Here is a 19891-nt window from a genome sequence, read left to right as displayed (position 1 = left end):
AGAAGACTGCAAATAAAATCAACTGATTATTTTCACAAAGCTTTCCAAAACAGAAAGTTTTACCAGTGACCTTTTTAGAATTGCGAAAACATGTAATAATTTGTTGTAAAATTATCGAGCTTTCTAAGTGTATAACCATGTCTCTGCAAATAAAGAAAACTTTGTTTTCCTTTTTTTTTTCAATTTTTTCCAATTTTTTTTTTCTTTTGAAACATTCTCACTCTGTTGCCAGGCCGGAGTGCAATGGCACAATCTCAGCTCACCGCAACCTCCACCTCCCAAGTTCAAACTATTCTCATGTCTCAGCCTCCTGAGTAGCTGAGTTTATAGGCATGCACCAACATACCTGGCTAATTTTTGCATTTTTATTAGAAATGGGGTTTCACCATGTTGACTAGTTTGGTCTCTAACTCCTGGCCTCAAGTGATCTGCCCACCTCAGCCTACCAAAGTGCTAGGGCTATAAGAGTGAGCCCCCACGCCCAGCCATTTCCCATTTTTTAAAATGTATTATGTTGTAGATAATAATTACAAATACTGTTACTGGTGTCTGACTGACCCATGTTTGCATGCTGGCTCCACCATGTGCAAGATGAGCAACCTTGATCAAGTAATTGAACCTCTCTGAGCCTCAGTTTCTTTGTCAGCAAAATTAGAAAAAAAAAAATACATTAAATAAGATAATTTCCACTAATTTCTGACAGCATCTGACACATAGTAAGTGTCAGTAGGTATCAGGTACCAGCACATTTATTGTGTATTGGATATTCTCACCAATTCTATAAGACATCAAATGGAAATAAAAGGTATAATGAGAAATGAATGAATTAAATGACTCTTATTATTGACAATTATATGATTTATGCACCAAAATTTTAAGAGAGCTGCAAATTTATTTGAATCATCCTAGACTAGAAAAGTGGTCAATTATAAGATAAATAAGTAAAGTGCTATATTTTCTAAATAAATTATAACAGCAATTATAAAAATATTTTATTCCTATATTTAACAAAATTTTCCTGGAAGAATAAATGAAAGGATAGATAACAAATTTGAAGAGAGGAAGAATAAATAGAAAGTTATCTTACTATAATGAAGGTAATAAGAATTTTTCTAAGAACTGACAAAGTGATTAATGTATTAGGAAATCTTAGTGGAGCAACGTACACACTTATGAGTTTAACATAAGACAAAGCAAATATTATAAATTAGTAAAGAAATGATAGAGCACCAATACTTTTTGTTAGGAAAGCTATTTGGAAAATAATCAGGTTAGGTCTGCATCTCTAATGACCACTCACCTACTGATCATCTCCCCAGCTCGAAAGATTTTTCCTCCTCTGGTAACTATCCTTCTCCTGATTCGTTGGTGTATGGAATATGATCCACAGAGAATGGGCTCCTAGCAGCCAGGGTTTATCCAACGTGACCTTGTTTCAGGGTGATATTCAGCATTGTATCCAAATTAGTAAAACAGAGTCACTTTGCTAAGAATTTGGATTGGGAGTGAAAGCCAGATTTAATCTTTTTTTGGATGATTGGATGGTTCCTACTGGGACAGGGAAGTAGAAAAAACAAGTGAGATGGTCAAGGAAGTACACGGAGAACACAAGCCAAAGAAAAAGATACAGAGACACGGAGTAGCAGTGAGTTGCACGCCTGCCCTGTTTCCCTGTATCTCCCTGAGCTGTGGCTACATCCAGAACATGGGTTCTATGAAACTCTTTGTCCTTTTCATAAGAAAATCCCCACCTTTGACAGCGTCAGAATTCCTGTGACTTGCAAGCAGAATATTCCAAAATGAAATTGTAAATTCCAAAAGCAGTAGAGGCTACATTTTAAAATGAAGCATAATGTGACTATAAAAACATTGGCAAATATTTTAGTTCATCTTGGGAACATAAAGAACATCCTGGCCGGGCGCGGTGGCTCAAGCCTGTAATCCCAGCACTTTGGGAGGCCGAGACGGGCGGATCACGAGGTCAGGAGATCGAGACCATCCTGGCTAACATGGTGAGACCCCGTCTCTACTAAAAAATACAAAAAACTAGCCGGGCGAGGTGGCGGGCGCCTGTAGTCCCAGCTACTCGGGAGGCTGAGGCAGGAGAATGGCGTAAACCCGGGAGGCGGAGCTTGCAGTGAGCTGAGATCCGGCCACTGCACTCCAGCCTGGGCGACAGAGCGAGACTCCGTCTCAAAAAAAAAAAAAAAAGAACATCCTGATAGTAAAAACTGTGTGACAATAAGAAAGAAACTACCTATTTAATATATCATATATGTGGCATTACTCCAGTATATAAACAAATGATAAACAGGAAATATTTCTGCCCCAAATATGACACAAATACATATAAGACTTATTTACATGTTTAAGGAAAAAAGATCTCTAAAAAAATGAAGAAATATACTAGCATTCTTCAAATTCAAAGCAGGAAAAGGTCATGAACAGACAAATCACAGAAGAAATATAAAAGGTTCCTAAGCATGTGAAAAGAATTCTAGAAATGTAAAGGAATATTTTCACATATAAAAATACATATTACTTGTGTCAATATTGGTGCATACATATAAGTACTACAGGATTGGTAGTGTTGCCTGGAAATTAATGTTAAAACATGTATAAAGATCTTCAAACGTATTAATATCCTTTGGAGCCAATGCACTAAAACAGCACCCCTGCTTCCAAGTGCAAAAACCCAACTCAAAATGCTCTAGTGAGAAAAGGGATGGGTTGGCTTACTCATGAGTGAAAATTCCAGCAGTGCTTGTGTTGGATACCACTGCTACAATATGTGATTATGGCTCTTTCTCTTCATGTCACTTCTGTTTTCAACAGGCAGATGGCTCTCCTTCAAGATGAAAGATGGCAAGCTAAACTCTAGGCTTACATTGTACCAGTTTAATAAGCTGACTGAAAAGTGGACTTCAACTTCTCAATGATTTTCTGTAAAATCATAAGATAGTACCTCATTATATCTTATTGGCAAGACTTTGGTCACATGTGTCTCTCTGAAACAATCACTATGGTCAGAGAATAGGTTTAACTCCTTAGCAAAGAGCAGGGTATGAGAATCATCCTGCCTGAATCAAAGTGATGGACAGTAGATGGAGATGGATCACAAAGGAAAATTCAGGTGCTGTTTCCAGAAGAAGGAAAATGCATGCTGTGCACATAAAACTAATAAATGTTCACCATACTCTCATACCTGCTCTTTTAACTTTTAGGAATCTTGTCTGAGAAAACAATTGGAAAGGAAGTAAAAATTACGGTATACAGTACTTAAATAACCACTGTATTTCTTCTTATAGTACAAAAAATGAAAACATTGATAGGGAAATGGTTAAATAAACTATAATAGAAACATAATAATAAACCTATATACAGCTTTATAATGTTCATAATATTTACCACATACAGTTGGCCCTTGAATAACATGTTCAAATTGCATGGATCCACTTATATGTGGATTTCCTTCTCTTCCCTTCTTCTCAACCCCTTCTCTTCCTCCCCCTCCTCAACCTATTCAGCTTGAAGACAAGGAGGATGATCCGTTTCTACTTAATGAATGTAAATCTATTTTATCTTCCTTATAATTTTCTTCATAATATCTTCTTTCCTCTAGTTTACATTATTGTAAGAATACAGCATACAATATGTATAATATGTAAAATATGTGTTAATTGACTGTTTATGCTATTGGTGAGGCTTCTGGTAAACAGTAGTTAAGTTTTTGAGGAGTCAAAAGTTATATGTGCATTTCAACTGTGGCACCTCTAGCCCCCACATTGTTCAAGGGTCAACTGTTTAATATATTTATATATGTATATATACACATATTAATATCAGTATTTATATATACATATTAATATCAATATTATCACCATATTAACATTATTTATACATATATTACATATATCTTATATAAATAATATATAAAAATAACACAATTATATAAAAATATATATAATTATATAATATATAAGTATATGTATATAATTACATAAATAATATATCTATATACATATCATATATATATGATATGTATGTAATATATGTACAAATAATGTTTATATAAATATATATTGCAGCCACTGGAAAAACACAACAGTATATTAAAAGGTATGATAAAAATCTAATTACATTGTATGATCACAGTTTTATTCAATTTGCATTTGTATAGAAAAAAACTGAAAGGAAATAGACAATAAAGATAATCTAGTGTGGTGGAATTTAGGATATTTTCTATATGGACAATTACCAGTTTTTGTTTTTTTTTTTTTTTTTTTTTTGAGACGGAGTCTCGCTCTGTCGCCCAGGCTGGAGTGCAGTGGCCGGATCTCAGCTCACTGCAAGCTCCGCTTCCCGGGTTTACGCCATTCTCCTGCCTCAGCCTCCCGAGTAGCTGGGACTACAGGCGCCTGCCACCTCGCCCGGCTAGTTTTTTTTTTGTATTTTTTAGTAGAGACGGGGTTTCACCGTGTTAGCCAGGATGGTCTCGATTTCCTGACCTCGTGATCCGCCTGTCTCGGCCTCCCAAAGTGCTGGGATTACAGGCTTGAGCCACCGCGCCCGGCCCAATTACCAGTTTTAACAAATAAAAATTCTGTTACATGGTTTAAAATGCAAGAATTTGGTAGATAATTATTAAGATGTTAAACACCTACTGTGCTTAGGCAACCTGAAGTCATGAAATATCTGAGTGCTAGTTGACCTCTTAACTATAAACCTGAACATTACTTGAAATCTTTACATTTTAACATCTACATCAGAAAAATTGGAATAAGAATGTCTTATTTGCGCATCTCATATGAATATTATGGAAGTCATGTAGCATAAATAAAAGCACCTTTATTAATAATATTACAATATGCTATAAAAGGTGATAACATTATCATCTTTTAAAAAATAATTTCACATTTTACTTTAGAATCAGGGTGCACATGTCCAGATTTGTTACAAGGGTATATTGTGTGATACTGAGGTGTGGGGTCCAAATGATACTAATGATACTATCATCCAGGTAGTGGAGTACCCAACAGGAAGTTTTTCAGCTCTTGACCTTCTCCTCCTCTCCCCCTTCTAGCAATCCCTTGTGTAACTGCAGCCATGTTGCAGCAAAGGACAGGATTTTATACTTTTTCTATGACTGTGTAGTGTTCCATTGTGCATATGTACCACATTTTCTTTATCCACTCCACCACTGATGGGCACCTGGATTGATTCCATGGTTTTGCTATGGTGAATAGTGCTGTAATGAACACATGAGTACATGTGTCTTTTTAGCTGAATGATGTATTTTCCTTTTGGATATATACCCAGAAATCGGATTGCTGCATTGAATGGTAGTTCCATTTTAAGCTGTTTGAGAAATCTACAAACTGCTTTCCACAGCAGCTGAACTAATTTACCAACAGTGTATAAGTATTCCCCTTTCTCCACAGCCTAACCAGCATCAGTTATTATTTGACTTTTTACTAATAGCCACTCTAACAGTTGGAAGTTGATATCTCCTTGTGGTTTTGATTTGAATTTCTCTAATGATTAGCATTTTTTCATATTTGTTGTCTACATGTATATCTTCTTCTGAGAAGTGTCTGTTCATGACTTTTGCCAACTTTTCAATGAGGTTATTTGTCTTTTGCTTGTTAAGTTGCTTACGTTACTTATAAATTCTGAATAATAGACCCTTGATGAATGCATAGTTTGCAAATATTTTCTCCCATTCTGTACATTGTTGGCTTATTCTATTGATAGCTTCTTTTGCTGTGCAGAAGCTCTTCAATTTTATTAAGTCCCACTTGTCAATTTTTGTTTTTGTTGGAATTGCTATTGAAGACTTAGTCATGAATTACTTGCAAGACCAATGTCCAGAATGGTATTGCCTAGGTTTTCTTCTAGGATTTTTATAGTTGGAGATATTAATATTATACTTACATCTTTAATCTATCTTGAGTTAATTTTTGTATATTGTGAAAGGAGGGATAAAAGGCTACACATTGGGTACAGTATACACTACTTGGGTGACAGGTGCACCAAAATCTCAGGAATTACCACTAAACAACTTATCCATGTAACAAAAAACCATCTATTCCCCAAAAATTATTGAAATAAACTAAAATTAGTGACAAAGAAAGGTAGGGGTCTAGTTTTACTTTTCTGCATATAGCTAGCCAGTTATCCCAGCACCATTAATTGAAGAAAAAAAAAAGTTCTTTCCCCATTGTTTACTTCTGTCAACTTTATTAAAGATCAGATGGTTGTAGATGTGAAGCATTATTTCTTGGTTCTCTATCCTGTTCTAGTGGGATGTGTCTGTTTTTGTACCAGTACCACGCTGTTTTGGTTACTACAGCCATTTAGTACAGTTTGAAGTTGGGAAAGGTGATGCCCATGGCTTTGTTCTTTTTACTCCAGATCTCTTTGGCTATTTGGGCCTTTTTTTTTTTTTTTTTTTGGTCCATAAAAAGTTTAGAATAGTTTTTTTTTAATTCTGTGAAAAATGACGCTGGTATTTTGATAGGAATAATGTTGAATATGTTTATTGCTTTAGGCAGTACAGTCATTTTAACAATATTGTTTTTTTTTCCAATCCATAAACATGCAATGTTTTTCCATTTGTTTGTATCATCTATAATTTCTTTTAGCAGTGTTTTGTAGCTATCCTTGTAGGTATCATTCATCTTTTTGGTTAGATGTAGTCCTTGGTGTTTTATATTTGTTTTTGGCTATTGTAAATGGAATTGTGTTCTTGATTTAGCTCTCAACTTGGACGTTATTGATGTATAGGAATGCTACTGATTTTTCAACATTGATTTGGTATCCTGAATTTTACTAAAGTTGTTTATCAGTTCTAGGAGTCTTTTGGTTCAGTCTTTAGGGTTTTCTAGATACAGAATCAGATTGTCAGCAAGGAGAGATAATTATGTTGAATGCAAGCGGTGAGAATGGCCATTTTTGTCTTGTTTCTGTTCTTATGGGGAATGCTTCCAGCTTTTGCTCATTTAGTATGATGTTGGCTGTGGTTTTGTAATAGATGCTTGTATTAATCCATTCTCATATTGCTATAAGGAAATACCCAAGACTGGGTAATTTATAAAAGCAAAAGGTTTATTTGACTCACAGTTCCGCATGACTGGAGAACCCCAGGAAACTTACAATCATGGTGGAAGGCACCTCCTCATAGGGCAGCAGGAGAGAGAATGAGTACCAGCAGGGAAAATGCCAGACACTTACAAAACCACCAGATCTCCTGAGAACTCACTCACTATCATGAAAACAGCATGGGGGAAACCACCCCCATGATTCAATTATCTCCACTGGGTCCCTCCCATGACAGGTAGGGATTATGGGGATTACAATGCAAGATGAGATTTGGGTGGGGACACAGCCAAACCATATCAACGCTAGTATTATTTTGAGATATGTTCCTTCAATGCCTAAATAGCTGAGGGTTTTTATCATAAAGGGATGTTGGATTTTGTGGAAAGCTTTTTCTATCTATTGAGATGATCGTATAGTTTCTGTTTCTAATTATTTATGTGGTGAATCACATTTATTGATCTTTGTATGTCAAACCAACCTTTCAACCCGCAAGAAAAGCCTGCTTGATCATGGTGAATTAACTTTTTGATGTCCTGTTGGATTCACTTTGCTAGTATTTTGTTGATTATTTTTATGTCCATATTCATCAGGATATGGGCTTGCTGTTTTCTTTTTTTCATTGTGTCTTTGCCAGATTTTAGGGTGGTCTTGGCTTTGTAAAATGAGTTATGGAGGAGCCTCTCTACCTCATTTTTTTAAAAAAATGATTTCAGTAGAATTGGTAACAGATCTACTTTGTAGGTCTGGTAGAATCTGTCTGAGAATCTTTCTGGTCCGGAGCTATTTTGTTAGATAGGGTTTTTTATTAATGATTCCATTTTGGAACTCAAAATTTGGCTGTTCAGGGTTTCAATTTTTTCCTGATTCAATCTTGGAAGATTGTGTGTTTCCAGAAATTTATTCGCTTCCTGTAGTTACTGGTCTTCTTTGGACTTTATTTTTAATTAATAAATGGGGATAATACAACCTCCTTCTTTGATCCTCTGTGAATTAAACCTAATTATGTGAAGCAACACTGAACACCTACTAGTGCCTGGTGCATAGAAGGCACATAACAAACGTAAATTATCTGTCTGACATCTTCTTATATCATGCCTATTGGCTTATCTATAAACTTTGTATGACACAAATGTACAGAGTTGGTGAGAAGTAGGTAGACAATATCCAAGAATCCTTTCCACCTTTTGGTTTGGATATTTCCATGAAAGCCAAATCCCTTTCACATAGTAGGGTAGTGGATTATGCCATACAAATGACCAAATCGGTGGCTTCACAGATTAAACACTATCTCTGCCTAGGGTTTGAGGATAAAGAAGACAGCACACAGAGCTGTTGTGCCTGTGTCCCCAGCAGATAGTAATTCTTATATAAAGGACCACTGAAATTCAGCTCCTCCCAATATACCTCTGCCAGGATTGCTCCCCTAAGAAAACTGGGAAACTTAAACACACATGGATTCCATATGGAGTCATAGTGAGGATATAGGCTACTGGCCACATTCCCACAGGTTGCCAAATATTCAAGTTTGACTCAATAAAGAGCGGTCAAGAATAATAAAACAAACTACTTGGGGAAGACATAGAACCTTCCGAATTTAAACTATAACTTTCCCTCTTCTCCCATAAAATTCAAACTACCCCTACAACCTTGTGAATTCCTCACAACCTAGACTCTGCCCCTCCCTTCTCCTGCAACAGCTAGGAAAGCGTGTATAGAATGTGGGTTCAGTGGGGCCACACTTCCTTGCTCTCACCTTGACCCTGTGGCAATTTTTCAACACTCAAGACAAGAGTCTGTTTCTTTACTGAAATTGCTAGAGCCTGCCTAAAATCTTGGGCAACTTAGAACCTAGCTTGTCCCCACAGGGTAGGAATGTATTAACCACCCTATAAAAGTTATTTTTAAAGTTTTATTTAAGGAACAGCAGCTGGAGGATAAAGAAAAGAAAGGTGAAACACGATTCCTGTATAGCCAGGCTGTAATCCCTCTCACGTCAATCCCCCATGGCTTTCTGTGGGAACTGCCTCCATGTAAATCTTTAAATCTGACCTCAAAAACTGGAAACTGAAGAATTCAGAGATAAAACAAACAGGAAATACAAAAGGGCCATGTTTGATCAGGCCCTTGCTGAATTATATTAGGGGAGTTTGACAATACGCTTGGAATTATTTCATTAGATTTGGAGGTAATTACCACAAAAATTAAAACAACATTAAAATACCATCACATATAATGAGCTCGCTACCATTTGGAAATTGTTTCCAATCAACACATTGCAAATGTTAGCAATGGGAGATTTTCTAGCAGTTTGTGTGCTGTGGTTGAGAGAATAATCATTTAAATAATGGGGAAAAGAGATTTAGCAAATTAAAAAGTCATGAAATGAATAAATACTGATAAATCTCTAAATTATGTGGAGAATTTATTTTAATTTTTATTGTTATTTTAATAATGCTATGTTTGAATTATATGACTGCTATATCCTTTTTCTTTAAGAAAACAATGCATTGCCAAGTTGGAATTTATCTCAGCTGAACAAGAATTATTGAGAGCACCTACTGTATGTGAAAGGCTGTTCCTACCTCAAGATAGTTATGCTACTGCAGAAATAAAATATATATATGCATGCAGAAAACTGAATGCATGCGATGTAAAGAACAGGAAGGAACAGCAAAAACTGGGGCAAGAAGTGTGAAAGCACTGTTTAGTTCAGAAAATAGCAAATAACCCCTCAGCAGCAAGGGATGAGCAAAGATTTCAAAGGAAAAACAGGCTCCAAGCCTAGTTCCACACTTGGTAGCTTTTGACTTTTAGTAAGTTACATAACTGTTCTAAGCCTCTGTTTCCTCTGTTTAGAACTGAGCCACTAATAAGTATGCTGTAAGAGTAAGATCATGCATGGGAAATACCTATCATGATGAGTAGTATGTAGGGAATACTCAATAAATGTTTAAAGCCAAAGAAGAAAGAAGAGAGGGAAGGAGTAAGAAAGGAAGAAAAAGAGGGAGGAAGGAAAAGAAGGAAAGACATAGGGAGGGAGGGAGGAAGAGAAGGAGGGAGGAAGGAAGGAAAGAAGGAAGGAAGGAAGGAAGAAAAGAGAAAGAAAGAAAGAGAAAGAAAGAAAGAAAGAAGAAAGAAAGAAAGAAGAAAGGAAGAAAGAAAAAGAGAAAGAAAAAAGGGAGGGAAGAAGAAAGGAAGGAAAATAAGTCAGAGATTTCTGAGAGACTTAGGCTTAATGTATGTATTTTGTATCAATTTGAATATAAGCCTAAGACATGAAGACAAACACCATAAGCTAAACAAGGCAGAGGATAGAACTTTTGTGGTGGAAGATATGCAAGTGATATGGTTTGGCTGTGTCCCCACCCAAATCTCATCTTGAATTTTAGCTCCCATAATTTCCATGTGTTGTGGGAAGGACCCGGTGGGAGATAATTGAATCAGGGGCAGTTTCCCTCTTACTATTCTCATGGAAATAAATCTCATGAGATCTGATGGTTTTATAAGGGGAAATGCCTTTTGCTTGGTTGTCATTCTCTCTCTTGCCTACTGCCATGTAAGATGTGCCTATTGCCTTCTGCCATGATTGTGAGGCTTCCCCAGCCATGTGAAACTGTGAGTCCATTCGACCTCTTTTTTTTAATAAAATAAATTACCCATTCTCAGGTATGTCTTTATCAGTAGCATGAAAACAGACTAATACAATAAGGTCATGTGATACTACGAAATAAGAATGGAATGTAGGTTCAGATTTGGATACCACCAAGGTTTGTGTGGCTTTGAAAAAGTTTCTAGAACTTCTTGGGTGGAAAATATCTTTCTCACAAAATCATTCTGAACAATATAAGTGATAAGATCTATAAAAGCATGTAACACAATGCCTGACATTATAGAAAACCATTGATAACTATTAGGTCCCTCTTCACTCTTTTGCTTTCCTCAGACAGAAGAAAGGAACAGTCCTTTCCTACAGACAGAAGAAAGACAGAAGAAAGGAACAGTAAATTGAAAGAAGAAGAAAAAGTTGGGAGTTAAAGTGACTATAATGGAATAAAAGAAGACAGGGAATAATAAAGGAATATTGTGAGGGTTGTTGTATACAGTTACTATTTACCTTTAAGATTTTGGTTTCAGTGGAGGGTTTGGAGAAAGAAGCCAGATTATATATTGAAAATATGAAATGACTTATGAAGTCCTGCAGCATAAGTACCACCATTTGGTGTGTTCCCAACTCTTGTCAGACCATGAAGCATTAAGAGAAAATAATAGCATGCATGAGTGTTAAGGTTAAGTGAGTTGTGTTTTATCTAGCCAATTATTTTTAGGGAATGGACAACATAAAACCAAAAGGAAAACATAAGGAAAGAAGAGATTGAGGTTGAAGACAAAAGAGATGGCATGTTCTAGTAGATGTGAGTTAAGTCTAAAACTTGGGTTAAAAGTTAGTCTCCTGGTAAGTCAAAGATATTCATAGTTCATAGAAATACACAAATTTCTTCAGGGGGTGAGGAAAATGGCTGAGAGAGGTCATGCCAGAAAGAGTCTATCTTCTGAATTAACAGAGTTCCAAGAATGACTTTTGTAAATTTTTGACACTCTAGAATTGGTGTGCTGCCAGTCACTAAGGATTCACAAATACTAATGAGAGTCTTATAAAAATTGCTATCATGTGGTCTCAAAAAAACACATGGAGACAAAACAAGAGTGATGGACCAAATATTTGCATGTGTGGAATCAAGCCCTAAAAGATCCATAATCAACGTATACAAATAAAAGTGCAAAAGGCAGAACACTGAGATCAGAGAGGGCCATTTAAAATTTAAAGGGTAGGCCGGGCGCGGTGGCTCAAGCCTGTAATCCCAGCACTTTGGGAGGCCGAGACGGGCGGATCACGAGGTCAGGAGATCGAGACCATCCTGGCTAACACAGTGAAACCCCGTCTCTACTAAAATAATACAAAAATCTAGCCGGGCGAGGTGGCGGGCGCCTGTAGTCCCAGCTACTCGGGAGGCTGAGGCAGGAGAATGGCGTAAACCCGGAGGCGCAGCTTGCAGTGAGCTGAGATCCGGCCACTGCACTCCAGCCCGGGAGAGCGAGACTCCGTCTCAAAAAAAAAAAAAAAAAAATAAAATTTAAAGGGTGGAACTACAAGTCTTGAATTTTGGTTGAGCCCTCTCTTGCTCAAGGGTGTCAGAGAGTTAGTAAAATTAGAAGGGTTCCCTTTGAGTCTAGAGATTCTTCTCACCTGAAGCTTCAGGGGGATGCTAACATCAAGAAAGCAGAAAGAAGGTTGATTAACTAGGAATGGGTTAATGTTTTGATGGTTAATGTTTAGATGGATTTAATTTAGATGGTTAAAACTAAGGATACTGAAAGCAAATAGTGAATGCTGAGGAATAAGCCGGTGTTCAGAGAACCAATAGAGAGAACCATCAAGGGTAGGAAGTATTCCTGGGTACCTTCCAGCAGGAAGAATCGGCTGCAGCACAGCTCAAAGGTAGGCCTGCCAAAGGGACAAATGAACTTGGCAAAAGCTTTTCTATGTTCTGTGGTGGCTGAAGTGAAAGGAACACAAAGGGTTTGGGGGAGGTGAGAAGCTGCACAATCAGAATGATATAAAGTTCATTATTAAGTTACATGAAGAATTCAAAATGATGATAAGTGAATGATAATAAATGATAGTGCTAGAAAGCTCACAAGTTTATAAGTATTCAAAATATTGATTTCTTCTGAGGGCTGTGAGAACAAATCGGTTCCATGGCTCCTCCTCTTCTGGTGGTTTCCTGACAATTTTTGGTGCTCCTCGGCTTAAAGACTCATCTCCCTGATCTCTTCACTTGGCATTCTTTCTGTGTACCCATCTGTTGCCAGATTTCTTTTTAATCATCTTAGATTAAGTCATAGATATATTAGGTTAAGGTCCACCCTTAATAACCTCATTTTAACTTGAGTACAACTTTAAAGACTCTATATCAAAATAAAGTCACATTGCAAGGTACTGGGGGTTAGGACTTCCACATATGAATGGAGGGGGTCATAATTCAACTCATAGCTCTTTACTGTATTCAACACTGGGAACTGGGAGGTCATTTCAAGACTATATGCCTAAAAATCCACACAACGCCATACCTACTCTCTTACTTACAAACCTTGCTGGACCTGTTGGTCATTGCAGGGTTTAGTAATTTCCCAGCTTCTCTCTGTAAGTGACACATTTTCCTTCTGCTTTCAAACCCCCAAATGCTGTATGTCTTGCTCACAATCAACTGGGGGGCATGGCTCTACTCAGAAACATACTACTACATCAAACCATTTTGCTTTCCATGTCAGGACTCTTCTCCTCAGAGCAGGAAAAGCTTACTCTAAGACATCAATGCCCAGCCTTTGTAGTATCCTATTCATAGTAGAAGTTGGAAACACTGATGCTTTCAGGACTAAGTGCTTCTATCTGAAAAGCTTTCATTTCTAAAATTCAAAATTCTTTGTCTTGTTTTTTGACATTATTGTGTCTCTCCTGTGGCAATGAATGGAGGAAATGGAGGAAAGGTCCTGGAACAAAAAGAACTGACAGGAATTAAACTTGCACCAGTTCACATGGTGATACCTAATATGCTGATATTTTTTCCTACTAAAACCAATATTCTCCAAAGTGGGTTTCTCAAACAGTTGTTTTTCAGTGTCAAAATCAGATTATCAGAAAGTGCAAGAAAAAGAAGTTTTATATTGAAATACATTTCAGATATGCTGAATTAAACAAACAAATTTAGATAAGAAAGATACCTTAGGTTTAGTCTAACTTTCTTTTTTGGCAGATGAAATACCTGATCACACAGAGGAGAAATAACTTATCCAAGATTGCAGCTACTAATACAAATTAGATTGCAGCTACTAATACAAAGTAGATTACAGCTACTAATAAAAAACTCAGTATGTGTACTGAGTACTATATTGCACACACAGATCAAATGTATAATAGAAAATAGTAACATAAATATTGTTTAATTCAACCAACATCATTGGCACCTACTATATACTGTCAGTAGCCTAGACACTAAAGATAAGAGTAAAGAACAAGACATGAATATTGAGTTTCAGGCATTCATCAGGTGGATGTAGTAAAACCCTACGATTTCGCTTGGATGACAACCATAATCATCACACATTAAAAGAAGGACATAACTCTGCTATAGAATAGAAAGCATTGCACAGTATCTATTATAATGACTTGCCACTCAAACAACGTAGATATACTCTATAATGTGAAAACAACATAATTTTAGTTAGTGGAAATCATACCAAATTAACCTATTAATATTATACAAATACTTAGAAAATATGCCAACCCAAAGACTATTGATAAGAAATTCCTTTGTTGCATATATGGAATTGTTTTTAAAAGGGAAGATAAAAGTTTAGAATAAATAAAAATGTACCTCCATGAAAACAGAGAAATAATAACTTTTCAGAGAACTGTCAATTCCAATTTTAAGAAAACCACACACGTTCAGAATTAGATAGGATCTTAGGCATTAACTAGTCCATCCAACTCTTTTATTGATGATATAACTGAGGTGAGAGGAATTAAGGTACTTACGCATGTTTATATTTATCTTGAAATAGTGTGAGAGTAAATAGTAAAACCTTCAAGTTTTGTAAATAAAATGATACACTAAAAAAAAACAAACAAGGGAAGGGGAAAGATATGGAAGCAGGATTTTTTGATGCTGCATGAGTAGAGATAATAAGGACAAATATATTTCAATGTGAACAAGTACATTAGTGTATTTAAGATAAGTAACACAAACTACTACCACAAAGTATTTGATTAAAACATTAATTGTGATTTGAAATGAGATCTAGAGGATATTATAATCTCTTCCTTATAGAAGTTAACATATTATTACAACAGAAAAAGCCTACTAAAGGCCAATCAACAAGATCTGTGAAAGACAAATCTTATAATTCTCATATAATATTTTATCAACCCAAGGGATTGATACCAAGAGGTACCTTCACCTATATCATTTTGTGTAATTTAGGTGAAATTTGTGATAACTCAAAGAAAATTAAAATTCACCCCAGGAATCATGGCCACTATATGTAGAAAAATAGAAGAAGAATCATATTTCTGAGACAAGAAAGGAAAAGAAAGAGAGAAAATATCATGTAAGTGTATTTTCATGTATGTCATGGATTGTGTATGAAGTGGCTTGCTTTAATGGTGACATGATGAAAACAGAAACGCTCTGTAACTTGATCAATGTAATGCTAAGATATATAAAACAAGGTTATCCATTCAGCAAAGAGTAATGTGTGAGGTCCATTATTATAAGGTGTGACAGTCTGATGATACTCAGACATCACTCAATAGGTAGTTTAGGTAAAAAGAGTTAAAATATTATATTTCATGACACAGCTATTTAAAAGGTAGATACCTAAATACTTACCACCATGTCATGTCACATAGTGCTTTTATGACAGAGATGTTGTCTGTGAATAAGACATATTAACAAAAATCCCATGCTCTTTTGTAAGATTTCAAAAATTCTCACATAAGTCATTCAGAGGTCTAAAATACATGAATCTTTGAAATGAAAATAAAAGACAAAATTTTCCAAACACCTTTGTTTTCACCATTTGTACTAAATGAATTGGCAACAGCCTATGATTGTAGAATGAGCAAGATCACCACAGGATTAGTTGGAAGACAGCTGCTACCGTAATGGGAAAAGGAAGAATAACGTATAGCCTGCAGCTTAATCTGGTGGGAACAAATCTAGATTCAGTAATAACAGGGCAGTATTACTAGGGGCAAACTTCTTTAAAATTACACCATAGGTTCTGGTAAATTCATGGTAAAATCTATATTTGTGTATCCTATTTTTTTTTTTGTAATTGATTGCAAAGCAGCAAGAGATTTTAGTTTTAATAAGTATGTATCTTCACTCAAAATGAAATAAAAATTGCATAGATGATACAGATAATTTGGCCAAAACTTAGACATCATCATTTTTTAAATGAGTAGGAGAAATGAATATTTGGAAAAGATATACTGCCACCGTTTATTCTGCCTTCAGCTCTAAAGCTACCAGCTTGAATCAAAGAATTTGAGACTTTGCCTTTCAGGTCAAACTATGTATTTTCTATCTTAGTACTCCTATACATTTAACTTTGTTTTACTCTCAGTCTCGTTATTTTAGAAACTACTGAAATCAATACTAGTAGAAAGCTGATGGAAACTCAGTGGATAAAATACGTATTTTTATTAAGCCACTTTAGTCCTGGCAACTGCCCTCATGGTGTGGTGAAGCCTAAACTTCACCAGTCTATAGTGATACAATTAATACTAGCTTGCTTGTCAGAGATTAGAAAAAAAGGAATGTGTATATTGGATCCTAACAAGTGATAGAAAAAACACAAGGCAAAATACACTAATTCTAATATTCCTCATTTCATTGTTGCTTGACATGTAGCAAGTCTTACTAGTGCTTCATAAATTGTCACCTATGAAATTTACATTTAATTAGTTTATGAAATCTTCACAAAGTTGTGATAATTTCAGACTTTATAAATTTAAAATTTATCAAATACATGTATGGATTGAATGGCATAAACAACAGTATTTTCTTCCATGTGTATAGACAACAAAGGACTTCAGCAATATTACCATAATTTTTGACAAATCTGTGCACTCACGCAAGCACACATACACACACAAGTGATTGTACACATTTCTTGTACTTATTCTTCATGTTTCCTCAAACATTATTTTCAATATCTTATGCTCTAGTTTAGTTATTTATTTGACTCATAAAAAGACACACAATCACTAAGTTTCCCCAGCATTTAGTTTTAAGTTATGCACTGTTAGAAAGAAATATTTATTCCCCACTTTTCAAATTTCCTTGCAGAGGAATTTCCCCTGAACTTTTTTTCTCTCTCTCCATTCACTGAGAAAGGAGAAAGAGGCAGAGAAATGTATCTGATTGACACAATGTGGAATAAGGAATGGAATCTGCATGGCTCATCCCTTACAGGTTTCCTCCTTCTGAGAATTCACTGCTGTGATGGTTAATATTAAGTGTCAACTTGATTGGATTGAAGGAGGCAAACTACTGTTTCTGGGTGTATCTGGGTGCTTTTGGGTGTTGCCAGAAGAGATTAACATTTGAATCAGCGCAGCTAGAAATAAAGCAGGCAAAAGAAGGTGGAAATAGCTGACTTGCTGAGTCTTCTGGACTCCATCTTTCTCCCGTGCCTGATGCTTCCGGCCCTCAAACATCAGACTCCAAGTTCCTCAGCTTCTATACTCTTAGACTTACACCAGTGGTTTGCTAGGGGTTCTCCAGCCTTTGGCCACATACTGAAGGCTGCACTGTCGGTTTCCCTACTATTGAGGTTTTGGGACTCGGACTGGCTTCCTTGCCCCTCAGCTGGCAGACAGCCTGTCATCGGACTTCACCTTGTGATTGTATGAGTTAATTCTTCTTAATAAACTCCCATTCATATATACATATATCCTATTAGTTCTGTCTCTTTAGAGAACCCTGACTAATACACCTGCCTACGGAGAGTATGCATTCTGGTTTACTCCTGCAAGCCATAAATTTTACAAAATAAGCACTCTCATCTGAAGAAGTGCTGTTTAATGCTGTCTGTAACTTGATGGGTAAGCCTAATTCCAAGGTTCAGTATTAGAAATCTCATTGTTGCCATAGCCTGCAATATACCATTTATCTGCAGTAAGCTCATATTTTGATATCCATCTGCTTGAAAGTTTTTTGTCTATCTCTAAATTGGTTTCAAACTCAGAAGGAGAATAAGAGTAATATTTATTGTACTTCTGCAATCCCCAAAACTATTACAAAATTTAAGTAAATAGGTGTATAATTTGTAACATATGGCCACTTTTATTGTGTTTTCTTCATATTCCTCTTTGTCAGCCTCCAAAGTCTAGGCCTTGTATTTGTATTTGAGAAAAGCTCTGGCGTCTGCAAAGAGTAGTGACAATATTCCAGAATAGAAGCCATGTAACAGATTGAAACGTTAAATGTGGCAGCATCATTTCAACTTTTTTTTTAACCTTAGTATAAAATAATTGATAATAATCACTGGAGAATTTTCATTCCTCAGTCCTTCTATTTATCGGTGAGGGAGCTTTCTTTATACTAAAATCCAGGCCTCTTTCCTGGTCCAACCATTATTCTTATTTTTTTTCTGGAGGTTGAAGTTATGAATAACCTAGGAATGCGTGCCCCAGCATTTGAGAATCTAGTCTTTGGAACATGCCTACTTCACAGGGCATATGCACCAACGGTTTCTGATAAGCATCATTTTGTGTGGCCTGTGCCTTTCTGGCATTTCTTGTGCCCATGCAGATAATTCTGCTTACGACTGGGTACAGTATTATGAAGCTTATCTTTCCACAAACCTGAGCCATATTCTACAAACAGATTTGTCAGCAATTATGGATCTGTTTCTATCGACAATTTTCTTGTGCCTATCAGTTGTTTTCAAATCACCTTGGAGATAAGGGAGTGTTATTTACTAGGTTCCCCAAAACAAAATGCCCCAAATCACTAGAATGTAAGCTCCATTGAAGCAGAAGCTTTATCGTTTTTAATTATTGCTATAGCATCAGTAGCTAGAATAGTGTTTGTCACCTATTAGGCATTCAAAAATATTTGCTGAGTTTGTTAAAGAAATTGGAATTTTATCTTTTTTATTTAATTCGGTAACAGTTATATGTGTCTTTGGTTTTTCAGGGAAGACTCAGAAAACAGGAGGAACTGAAATTCTTCTTCAGATATTTATGTAGCCTCTGGTGCCAAAATCTTTTTTAAGGTTCCTTCAATCTTCAAAATTCTATGAAAATTTGAGTGATTTCATCTTATAGAGACAAAGAATCCTCAAAGCAAGAATTTGTAATGAGTTTTGTTTCATCACATAACCTTAAAAACACACTGAATACCTGTGATAATGGCTGAAACAACAACAACAAAAACCAGTGCCCATACCAAATGCTAATAGAAAGCAAAGAAACTATATTACTCGTACATTGCTGGTAAGAATGCAAAATGATACAGTCACCCTGGAAAACAGTTTGAAATTCTTTCCAGAACAACTAAGGAGACATCTAACATGCCACCCAGCAATTGCACTCCCAGACATTTATCATAGAGAAATAAAAACTTGTGTTCACACAAAACCCTGCACGCAAATGTTCATAGCTGCTTTATTAATAATAAGCAAAAGCTGAAAACTATCCATATGTCCTCCAATACCATGGAATACCACTCAACAATAAAACCAGATAAACTACTGATATAATCAATATCTTGAATTAATCTCTAAATAATTATGCTAAGAAGAAAAGACCAATCCCAAATGGTTACATAATAGATGTTTCCATTTGTATAATATTCTTGAGATGACAAAATTATAGCATGAATAAGAGAACAGTGGTTGCCAGGGGTTAGGGACAAGGCAGGTGAGAGAAATAAATGCTGTTATAAAAGAATCATACCAGGAATACTTGACGAGTTGAAACTCCTTTGTATTTTGACTGCAGAGATAGACAAAGGAATCTGCATAAGTGATAAAATTGCATAGAAATAAATACACACACATCTACACAACTACATGTATAGCTGTGGAATTCTGAAAAATATGTTATTTGACCTTACCTGGAGCTGAGACAAATTTAGTGAAAGTGAAATATAGGGATAGATGAAACAGCAGGAAAAGGCCTGTGGGCACTCTTGGTCCCCAAGAAGCCATTCTGACTTTG

Source organism: Trachypithecus francoisi, unplaced genomic scaffold, assembly GCF_009764315.1.
Source record: "Trachypithecus francoisi isolate TF-2019V2 unplaced genomic scaffold, Tfra_2.0 Lachesis_group4, whole genome shotgun sequence".
NCBI classification, from domain to species: domain Eukaryota; kingdom Metazoa; phylum Chordata; class Mammalia; order Primates; family Cercopithecidae; genus Trachypithecus; species Trachypithecus francoisi.
Note: the sequence above shows the minus strand (reverse complement) of the source record.